The sequence below is a fragment of the Equus caballus genome, chromosome 10, assembly GCF_041296265.1.
Source record: "Equus caballus isolate H_3958 breed thoroughbred chromosome 10, TB-T2T, whole genome shotgun sequence".
Lineage (NCBI taxonomy): Eukaryota > Metazoa > Chordata > Mammalia > Perissodactyla > Equidae > Equus > Equus caballus.
This window is the reverse complement of record NC_091693.1, coordinates 53,565,535-53,577,366: the sequence shown is the minus strand read 5'-3', so window position 1 is coordinate 53,577,366 and position 11,832 is coordinate 53,565,535.

Below are 11,832 nucleotides of genomic sequence, written 5' to 3'. Positions count from 1 at the left end.
CATTTTGAAATAGGCCAGAGTACTTTGTTCTTCTCAACAAGGCCTGCCCTCAAGAGAACTAGTTAACCAAGGTCAACTTGCTGGGGTATTATCAGAGCCTAATTAAATAGAAAAAAAGGAAATACACAGCTGCAGCCACTCTAACCATCCTGTTGGACATAAGGGAATGCTAAGGGGAAGAAACACTGGTGAAGTTCACAGTCCAGAGGCATAGGCTCACTAAAAGACTGAGACTTAATCACAGGACAATATAACACTTCCCCTCCCCTCACACTCCATCAGCACATTACTAAAGGAATATTTATGGTGGTTCTTAACCCAGCACATTATGTTTGGCTATCAAGAAAAAGTTATAAGGCATACCAACAGGCCAAAAAAAATACAGTTTGAAGAGATAGAACAAGCATCAGAACCAGACATGGAAGGAACAAGTATAATTAATATTTCAAGTATACAAGTGTAATTAATATTTCAAGGGTTCTAATGGATAAAGCAGATAGCATGCTAGAACAGATGGGCAATGGAAGCAAACAGATGGAAATCCTAAGAAAGAATTTTAAAAAATGTTAGAGATAAAGAAAACTCTGTAACAGAAATGAAGAATGCTTTCAATGGGCTTATTAGCAGACTGGACATGACTGTGGAAAGAATTCTGAGCTAGGGGATATAGCAATAGAATCCTCAAAAATTGAAAAGGAAAGAGAATAAAGACTGAAAAAACAGAACAGAATATCCAAGGACTGTGACTCAACTACCAAAGGTGTAATATACGCATAATGGGAGTATCAGAAGGAGTAGAAAGAAAGAACACAAGAAATATTTGAAACAATAATGACTGAGAATTTCCCTAATCAATGTAAGACACCAAACTACAGATCCAGGAAGCTCAGAATACCAAACAGGATAAATACTAAAAGATCTACACCTTGGCATATCATTTTCAAAATACGTAATTTCAAAGATAAAGAAAAAATTCTGAAAGAAGCAAGAGGGAAAAAACACCTTACTTATAGAGGAACAAAGATAAAAATTATATCCAACTTCTCCTCAGAAACCCTGCAAGTAAGAAGAGAGTAAATTGAAATATTTGAAATATTGAGATAAACATACACCAATCTAGAATTCTACACCCTGTGAAATTGTCCTTCAAAAATGAAGGAGAAATAAAGACTTCCTGAGACAAACAAAAATTGAGACAATTTGCTACCAGTAGACCAGCCTTGCAAGAAATGTTAAAAGAAGTTCTTTAGAGAGAAGGAAAATAATATAGGTCAGAAACTCAGATCTGTGTAAAATAAGAAAAGCATTGAAGAAGGATTAACTGAAGGAAAAATAAAAACTTAATTACTTTTCTTATTCATAATTGATCTCACAGATAACAGTTTGTTCAAAATAATAACGCCAACAATGTTTTTGATTATGTATGCTTATGTATGTATCTTATGTATATATGCTTTTGTATGCTTATATATAAGTGAAATGAGTGGCAGCAGTGATAGAAGGGAAGGGAGTGAGGAATTAAGATTATTTTCTTATTATAAAGTACTCATAGTAACTGTGAAGCATTATAGTGTTATTTGAGAGTGGACTTGGACTAGTTGTAAATATATATTACAAAATCTAGAGCTCTCACTGAAAAAGTGAATAAAGAAGTATAATTGATATGCTATGAAAGGAGAAAAAATGAAATCATAAAATGCTCAATTAAAACCACAAAAGGCAGAACAAGAGTGGGAAACAAAAATAGGAACAAAGAACAGGGGTAAACAAACAAAAACCAGTAAATATTAATTCAATTATATCAATAACTGCTTTGAATCTCAATGGTCAAAATTCACCAATTAAAATATAGAGATAGTCAGAGTGTATCAAAAATGAGCCTCAATTGTGTTATCCACAAGAAACTCACAAGTCACATCTAGATCAAAAGTGAATGGATGCCACGAAAAGATATGGAGGAACTGTAATTGATATACTTAGTGAGAGAAGCCCACCTGAAAATGCTACATACTATATGATGCCAACTTTATGACATTCTGGAAAAGCCAAAACTACGGAGACAGTAACAATATCAGTGATGACTAGGGCTTGGGAGCAGGGGAGAGGGATGAACAGGCAGAGCACAGGGTATTTCAGGGCAGTGAAAACTCTCTGTATGATACCATAGTGATGAATATATGTCATTATGCATTTGTCCAAACTCAGAATGTACAATACAAAGAGTGAATGGCAATCTAGTTATGATGTTTCAATATGGGTTCATCTATAGTAACAAATGAACCACTCTAGTAGAGGATGTAGATAATGAAGAACGTATGTTTGGGAACAGGGGATATATGGGTAATTTCTGTGCCTTCCCCTCAATTTTGCTGTGAACCTAAAACTTCTCTAAAAATATCGTCTAAATTTTTAAAAAGTTAGTTAAAACAGCTCTGAATGCACTCTAAATATATTCCTGAATTTTTAAAAATCAAATTACTATGTTAGCAGCAATGTGGGCTAACTCTAACCTCAAAACAAACACAAATTAGCAGGTACTCTAAGCAAACAAAAACATCAACCAGTGTAATCCTGCAGGAAATAGATTCTCCCCTCATTGTGAAGTTTGTGTGTGTGTTTTAATCCAAAATGGGGACCACTCTTTTTGAGCCTGCTCTGATGGTAATAGGTATGGCAATAGCAGTAACTAACTTCCCTTTAGCAGTTGCAGTGGACAAAGTGGGCATACTCTCACTTTGAGAATATGGTGAGTTCCAGGAGATTTAACCAACAAATCTACACAGGAAGTTATGGTGGAGACTTTTTTTTTTTTTTAATAATAATCTGTTATCAAAGAACTTTGAGAGAAAATAGTTTCAAAAAGTTTCATTGAAAATAAATTTTATTCAGTATCTATTAAATGTAAACCACAATGCCTACATAGAAAGACTAAAACCATTATTGCATTTATTTACTTCCTCAGTGCAACCCTTTTAAGTAAGCATTGTTTTCTTTATGGTACAGATTTTAAAAAACTGCTGCATTGAAGCTTAAAAATGTTCACAAGTATGTGTATTTTGTGGTGGTAGAACTAGGATTTTACTTCACATCCTGTGGCCTTTTCCATATAGCAATAAAGAAATGCAACATTAATCTATAAATTTTCCAGAAGACTCTGCATAACATAGATCTCATAGCAAGACTCACCTTTATTCTAGTTCTATTGTTCCAGATAAATAGTAAGGAGGTAGAAATAAAAGTCATGCGAGGCCAACAGACAATCTAAAAGTGATATATTCTTGCTCATCTTTGGAGGCCTTAGTTAAAGTTACCTGGAGAAAAATCAAAGAAAGTCTTTAGATATTGCCAGATTCTGCTCAGATGATGAATGTGATATATTCAGCAGTGGCAAAACTGGCAAATCTTATTAGCCAAGACTCTAACATGTTGATTATAATGTGTGCCATCTATTTGGCTTGGACCATTACCTAAGGGTCCTAAGGCATGGGTTGGTTAAAGTATTATTCCACAAAAATTCCATAAGAAAACAAAATGATGCCCTCACAAATGAAATCCTATGGGAAATATAGCTCAAATTAATGAATTCTAAATGCACTTAATTGCTTAGGCATTTTCTCCATCAAATAAATTTTTATATCCAGTTTTAATAATGAAGTTAATCTAAATTGTTGTTTGTTTAGTTAACTTGAGAAGGCACTGCAAATAAGTCTTCTAACAAAAAAGACAAATTTTAATCTCAGTGAGGGCCATGCCAGAGGAGAGGCAGCTGTGGTCAGGGGTGAAAAACAAAGCGAGGCTCAGAGGGCTTGGGTTTGCATTCCAGCTTTTCTACTTATCAGCTGATTTCTATGAATAAATCATTTCCCCTTTTGAACTTTATTTCCCTCTATGAAAATGGAGATAGTAAAATAGCTCTTAAATAAAGCTTCTTGACCTCAAGTTTGCAACCCTATAGGGTATTTATACACATGGGTATATTTTTAGGGGTTTTATATTCTCCAAAATTTTACACAACTGTCTTAAAGGTGTCAGGACATCCCCTAAGGGTTTAAGAATTAAGAAATTAGACTGTTTCAAAATAATTATAAGAAATTGACTCTAATTAAAGTACTGGACTATAGTTCAGTGAAAAATTGATTCTTAAATATGAATTTGAATTCAGAGCAGGAGGATAAGATATTGCCCTTCAAAGATTGTGCATATTCAAATGGTCAAGTATGCCAAAGCCACGCATTTCTCTACTTCATTTTCTTATTTCTGTTTTAAATTTTCTTTCTTGTTATGTAACTGTTTGAGGGTAAGGAGATGTTGTTTATTTGTATAGCCTGGCACAGAGTTGGTTGTTGATAAATGCTTATCAGAATAAGCAGGAAAAAGCCAAGTGTTACATACATTATGATGCAACTAAAACAGCGTTTCCCAAAATGATGTCTTGGGAAACAGAATGGCTCTGTGTGAAAGGAGTTTTTTATAAACTAATAAATGCAACAAGTTGGTTTAACACGACAAAACTGTGTCAACTGCAGGACCACTGAACCCTTCGGTAGGTTAAAATGTTGCATGACTGTTGAAACCACAGAATAGCCTTTTCCTTAACATTTTCATTTCCTACAAGACTTTTGTTGTTGACATGGTGGGTTTTGTGTTTCTTGTTGTTTGGGGGAGGAATCTGTTATTATGTCTCACAACCAGAACACGTGGTACATAATTTTCACACTATCTATAGGAGTTTATAGATTGTCTTTTGAAACCCAGTTATAAAGAAACACCTGTAGCCAATGCACGCTCTAAAGGGAGGTCTGTAGAGGGAGTTGGACATATTTTTAAAACTTATTTTCCCAGTAAGTATATTTGGTGCCCAGAATGTGGCAGATATAGTTCCAGGTATTGGATATACACATATCAATTAATCACACTGATACTTTTAAAGCTTGCTGACTAGACTATACCACAGACAGAAAAAAACAAAAACTAAGTGACGATATGCACAGGAGTAGGAAGGGGCACAAAATACCACCCAAGGGAATGATGAATGGTGTCAGCAGAAAGGAGCTTGAAGAGGAATTCTGGAGTCAATGGAATCCTACTTGGCTAAACAGTGAACCATACTATTCTAGGAAAATTGCAAGGGTTTAACTCTGATTTGTGGTTGACATTATTATTGATTATTGGGCATTTTGGTTCCTTGATTCTCTGTAATAATGATCAGAAAGAGTTACCTAAATTGCTTTGATTCACAGGTAATTAAATGACTCTCTACCTCACTTTATGCTGTGAAAGAACATTACACAATCTATCTTGTCTAATAAGGCAGAAAAATAGTAGTGATATGCTATTACAGTGTTTCATTTTTTTTAGCACATGAATTAGTGATAGAAATAGACTTGAAAGGAAAATATTTAAATGTGTACTCTCCACTTTTAAAGCAATTTTGTTGGATGTCAATTCATTGTGCTTTTTCCCACATTGCTCTATGGGTGCTGGTTATGTGACTGGCCAAGGATGTATACGTTGTTTTTGAAATGAAATGGTTAATTTGAGCTATTCTTTATTTCCTTCAGAAATAAAGGAGCTGGAAATCTTAGCCATTTCAACAATCACTAAATTTTCTACCTTAGTAATAATATTTTCTTCATTACTGAGAAAGTGAGAGTTTGATGACTTTTGTATCAAACTAATTCAAAGTCCTATTGTTTTAATAGTTATCTATTCCACTATTGTCCTTCAGAAATTGTACTGTATAAAATTGTTCATCATATTTAAGTAAAAATGCAGTTTAGATGGACGCAGATTCTGGCATCCAAACTCTAATACTTAAAAAGTATATATCCTAAATATATATGAAAACTTTTTGAATATTTTTTTCACAGTTACTAGCATAAACTTACTAATGGAAGAATTTACCTACAATTCTAGATGCTGACATCCAGTGTAGGATGGTACCGTGCTGCATAGACGTGTTTTTTTAATGAAACAGTCACAAAATGCCAGCACCAAGACCAGCTTTTAGGCAGGAGTTTTAAGTGAACATGGGTGTTCACTTTGAAATAGAGATGAATGAGTCAAATTTTACATGTTGTTAAAAAGGACAACGCATATTAACAAACTTATCGTAGTTAGAGATCCTGCAGCCATCTAGCACTTTGGGATCACCTTGGGGATGAAAGCTTGCTATGGAGAACAAGATAGAAGGAGCCTGGTTCCTGACACTAGGAAGCATCATATACAGCTTGGAAACTTCCAGTTAGGAAAACACTTTGATCTTAATGGGACGGGCTATTTTGTTGCTGTTGCTGGTGTTACTCTCAGCCAAGCCCTAATTCCAATAATTCAATTTGCCATCAGGAAATGCTCATAATGAATGGTTTATGGGGGAAACAAAGGATATAAATAGTATGATGCTAATTATGTGGGAAATATATAATGATAAAAAGGAGGATGATGAGAAGGAGAAAAAGTAGGAAGACTGGAAATAAGTGTCTTAACCTTGGTGTTTATCTTACATAGAGATTGTAAGTAATCGAATTATTTTCTTGGTATATTCTACATTTTCTATATGAAATACAATCAGTATTAATAATTTCATAGTCAGAAATTTACAATTACTAAAAGTTTTAAAAATTGATTATGTCTAGAAAAAGATGAGGAAATTTCTTTTGTACATCACTGGCCGGATCCTGTAAGAGTCTCTCCCACTGGTTTCCTTGTTCTCTACCAAACTCTGTTGATGATGGAACACATACCTATTCTCCAGCGATTATAAAAAGGGAAGTGCAAAGGGGAATAAAGGGTCATTCTAAACACTGAGGGAACAATCAGGGAAAGCTTTATCTATATCACAAAATCACCACTATCTTCATTAAAGTTCCTTAATGGAAGTGCATAATAGATTTAGTAACTTAAAGTGTCTTGTAGACTTTTGCAAAATTAAAAATTAAAAATTGAAAATTGAAAATAACTATCAAGTAAAAACACACACAGACAGCCCTCCTTATCTGCAGGTCTTATATCCGTGGATTCTAACAACTGTGAATGGAAAGGCCTATGATGTTTGCATCTGTACTGAACATGTAGAGACGTTTTTCTTGTCATCATTCCATAAACAATAGAGTATAACAGCTATTTACATGGCATTTAGATTGTATTAGGTATTATAAGTAATCTAGAGATGATTGAAAGTATATGGAAGGGTGTGCATAGTTCATATATAAATACTACGCCATTTTATATAAGGGACTTTACCATCCATGGATTTTTGGGGGGTGCAGTCCTGGAACGAATCTCCAGTGGATATGGAGGGACGACTGTGGAAGAGAAATCTATAATGACATCCTGTGAATTTTGTAGATCACAAAGGTACATGGGAGGCTTGCAGTGCTTTGTTTACTGAGCAATGTAAACCTAGGCAACTGAATGAAAAGAACATTTCAGTAAAGAAGGTTCCAGGTGACCGTGTTCCTCTGTTGTGGGTTGAATTGTGTCCTCTCCCAAATTCATATGTTGAAATTCTAACAGTCACATCGGGGATTAGAGCTTTGACATACGAATCGGGGGGAACACAGTTCAGTCCATAACGGCGTCTTTCAGTGATATCCCTTTTTTTATTTTTTTAATTTTTAAAATTTATTTTATTATCTTATTATTATTTTTTTTTCTGAGGAAGATTAGCCCTGAGCTAACATCTGCTGCCAATCCTCCTCTTTTTGCTGAGTAAGACTGGCCCTGAGCTAACATCCGTGCCCAACTTCCTCTACTTTATATGTGGGATGCCTGCCACAGCATGGCTTGCCAAGCGGTGCCATATCCGCACCTGAGATCTGAACCAGCAAACGCCGGACCACTGAGAAGGGGAACGTGGGAATTTAACCACTGCACCACTGGGCCAGCCCCCCTTTCTTTTTAGAGTGAAGTTCAAACTCCTCCTTTTTCCCACCAGTCATCTCATGACCTGGCCCCATCCCACCTCTGCAGTGACTTTCTGTTACTCTTACCTTGTGACTCTTCCGGTGTCATGTGAAGAACTTTCAGTTTCCAAGAACAAGTCATGCCTTCTCTCCTCCCTTCCTACTTTTACACCTGCTGTTTGTGCTGCTGGAAACATTTTTCTCTCTTCTTCTTTATCCTGTTCATTCTTCAGATCCCAGCTCAAATATCTCTTCCTTTGGGGAGGCTTCCTTGTCCCTGCAAGATTGCCTTAGCAGTGCTCTTTCTGTGTGCCTCCTTAAGTACCCTTTACTTACCTACAACAGAACACTTATTCCTTTGCATTGTATTGAATTGTCTATTTACTTGCCTATATTTTCCCCTATCATGTAAGTTTTTTTGGAATATGAACTGTGTATTTCTCACTATCTCATCCCAGGCACTTAGCCTTATAGCTGGCCCATAATAGGTATTTGAAATGTTACATATGAATGCATGAGTGATCAATAGAGTGAGCGCAAACCTCTCATGACAGTTGGGCATTGTTTGTTGGGCCAAGTTAGCCTTACTATAAGAAAATTATTATTTATTGTGAAGGATTAAAAAAGGCTATTGATGCGGCCAGCCTGGTGGCAAAGCAGTTAAATTCATGTCTTCCGCTTCAGCAGCCTGGGGTTTGCTGGTTCAGATCCTAGGTGTGGACCACTGCACCACTTATCAAGCCATGCTGTGGCAGGCGTCCCACATACAAAATAGAGGAAGATCGGCACAGATGTTAGCTCAGGGCTAATCTTCCATGGGGGAAGAAAAAAGCTTATTGATACTATCTAGAGGTACTAAGATTTTCTAAGTGAAACTCTAACATATATTTTAAAATGCAAATGTTCATATATGATACATGCAAATTTATAGAGTATGTGGAGGAGTGTTTCTTAAGTGATTTGGTCTTAGATTTGAATATAATTTGTATAATGCTGAATACAAACTAATATGCACATAAAGATTTTCTGAAAACCACAAAGCAAGTTTAAATCTTAGTTACTTACTGACACAATACTCTATTATCTTATACTAATTAATAACTTTGGGGAACTTAAAGAGGTTTCAGAGATTCTGATTCCTAAAATGATAGAGTATACATCTGGGGGCCACTCTGGGTGCCAAAATAAGAAATGTTAAAGTTTTCTCCAAATGAACTTTAGGGAAAAAAGCACTTGATTAGGATTCAGCAAACCTCTACTTTAATCTTTATTATCACTATCCATGTGCTAACTCATCTTTACTGGACACCAGATTCTCCATGAGCAAAATGCAGAAATCATGGGTTGTACCCATTTCATATATCGCCATGGAAAATCAATGCAACAATGTAAGTGGAAGGCATGAAGAATGAAGCTGTACACAAACATGAGAATCCTTATTGATGCTTTTGGGCTAGGAAGCATCCTATATATAGGTTCTCTGGGACAGTTCAGTGTTATGGGTGCAGAGAATGAGATGAAGAGTCTCATTTAACTAACCATCTGGAGAAGTGACAATTTGATGATTTACTTTTTATGGAAAAGGAACATGGAAGCAATATTAATAACTCAAATTAAAAACAAGAAGGCGAAAACAACAGTATATAAAATGAGTCCACATATTTTTACCTTTTCACAATTTGTGTTAAAATGTTTTAAAAACACAAAAGTAGTACATATATCTTTATCTTATGCATCATTTTTTGGAGCTCTTCATAATTCCACCAATAGGTGGGGAGAATATTTTAAGTACATTTCAGAAGTAAGGAAAGTAAAGCTCAAAACTGTTGAGATACATTTATGAGATTCATGAAGAAAAGGCATATGGATGGGACTAAACACTTGACCTTTTGCTTTTATATCCTATACTTTTTTCTGTACAACCCATTGCTTTTCCTATGAAAAAACGATAATTACTGCATATTGAGATCAGATGACATGAGGGACACGGTGTTCAAGAGCACTAAAAATAGTCCGGCTAAGGATTAAAAGTCTCATGATTTGTGTCAGATGGCACCCCTTTCAGCTTCCTGAAAGAGACATTCTGGAGGTTGATATGACATAAGCAGCCATGAAAATTTATATTTTTGGTAAAACCAGTTGCTTCTGTCTTGCTCGTTCTATAATTTCATGCATGAAACTGCCAGCAAAAATACTGGAAAACAAGTCGTTTTCAGTACATCAGACATTTGATGCCCCTGTCTAAAGAAGGTGGAGGGGTGGACAGGGAAGTACCTTATATTTCCAGGCCCCAAAGCATGATCTGAGTGATCTTATACTTCAAAAATGTATCTTAAGTTCAATATTCTGTGTGGTTAGGTATCTTACAAACAAACAAACCTCCTACAACACCTCATTTTTATGTTACTGTCATTTCGTTTTGATTAAAGAATCCATCAGCCAACCTCCCTTCTCCAAGGACTATTGCTTGAGGCCCTGAGGTCAAAGCAAGAGCCTTAATTTGGAGGCGAAATGGCATGTTTGCCATCACCTTAGCAGCCTAGACGAGTGTTTTCTTATGCATCTGCCAACCACCTGCTTGCTTACTGCAGGCCCTTTGAATCAGCGTCTCTCCAGTGGGAGTTGAGCAACTGCAATTTAGAGCTCTGCTAGGATTCCTGATGCACACTATTGCTTGAGAACCACTGGCTGGGAGACAGTAGTGCGTCACAAAAAGAGCAGCTCATTCTGTCCTCTTCGCAAATGATTTCCGTTAGGATTATTTCAAGAAGACTTTAGAGCTTCTTCTGATTTCCCCCAGACTATATTAGTAAATGATGCTCAATCTAAGATCTTCCGTATATTTACCTCTAGAGTCCATCTGCACTTCTGGTGAGGTAAAGTCTTCCTGACAATATAAGCCTTTCTCTTTATCTTTACAGCTTCTCTTGACAACACATCAAAAAATAGTTTTGCTTTGAATGAATGTCCTAACTTAAACACAGTCTAATATAGGAATAACTTGATAAAAATATTGCTCTTTCTCCTTTTTGGATAACATATTCTTCTCCTAAGAAATTGAGACTACAACAGGAAAGATGCATACCCACGCATGGTCAAGGGTGTCTACAAAATGATGTTCTCTTATTTATATAATAATAGATTATGTGTATATGCATGTATATTTTTATTTGTAGCAGATATAATTCTGCCACATCATTATGTATTGCCAGAGAGGCTTTACCTTAAATTAAAACTCATGAATCTTAACCATGTTGTATTCTTATTTTATTTGTCCTTATTTACATAAAAATATTTAATTTCCATACAACACTCTTCAACAGAGGAAGCCCTTTCCTTTCATTTGGAATCTCTAAGGTGTTGAAATGTTTGCTTTCATTTGACCCATCCCATTGCTAAAAGAACAAAACGATCCATGAGAGTTATCAATTATAGCCTAGAGTGCTGTCTATGAATATCAGCCACTGTCTCCACTCTCAGAAACAGGTAGTAAAAGAGAAGAATATGAAAAAGCCTCCATTCAATCATATCTGGTGTCATTTCTAGACTGTTCCCTGAGAAAGTTTCTTTTTGCTCTTGCCAAACCAGAACATTTATATTAGAAAATACCCTCCTACTCAGAGACTCTTTAAGCAATACATGGAAGATTTCAGAGGGATGTGAGTAGAGAATTTATAAAATTATCTATAGTAATTCTGTTCAAAATCTTATCTTAGGTGTTCCTTCTTAAATTTTAATTTTGTGCTTCAAATCCATGAGATCTCCCAGCACCCATACTGTAGTATTTAGCTTTCCTACTTTTATGCTCCCACTTTCCAGTTATCTGCCAGACTCTCCCTCTTCCATCCAGTCATGATACAGAGCACCACACCCCTCTCCAAACTTCTGCCTCCTCACTTGAAGAACATCACCTGTTCGGTATTTAACA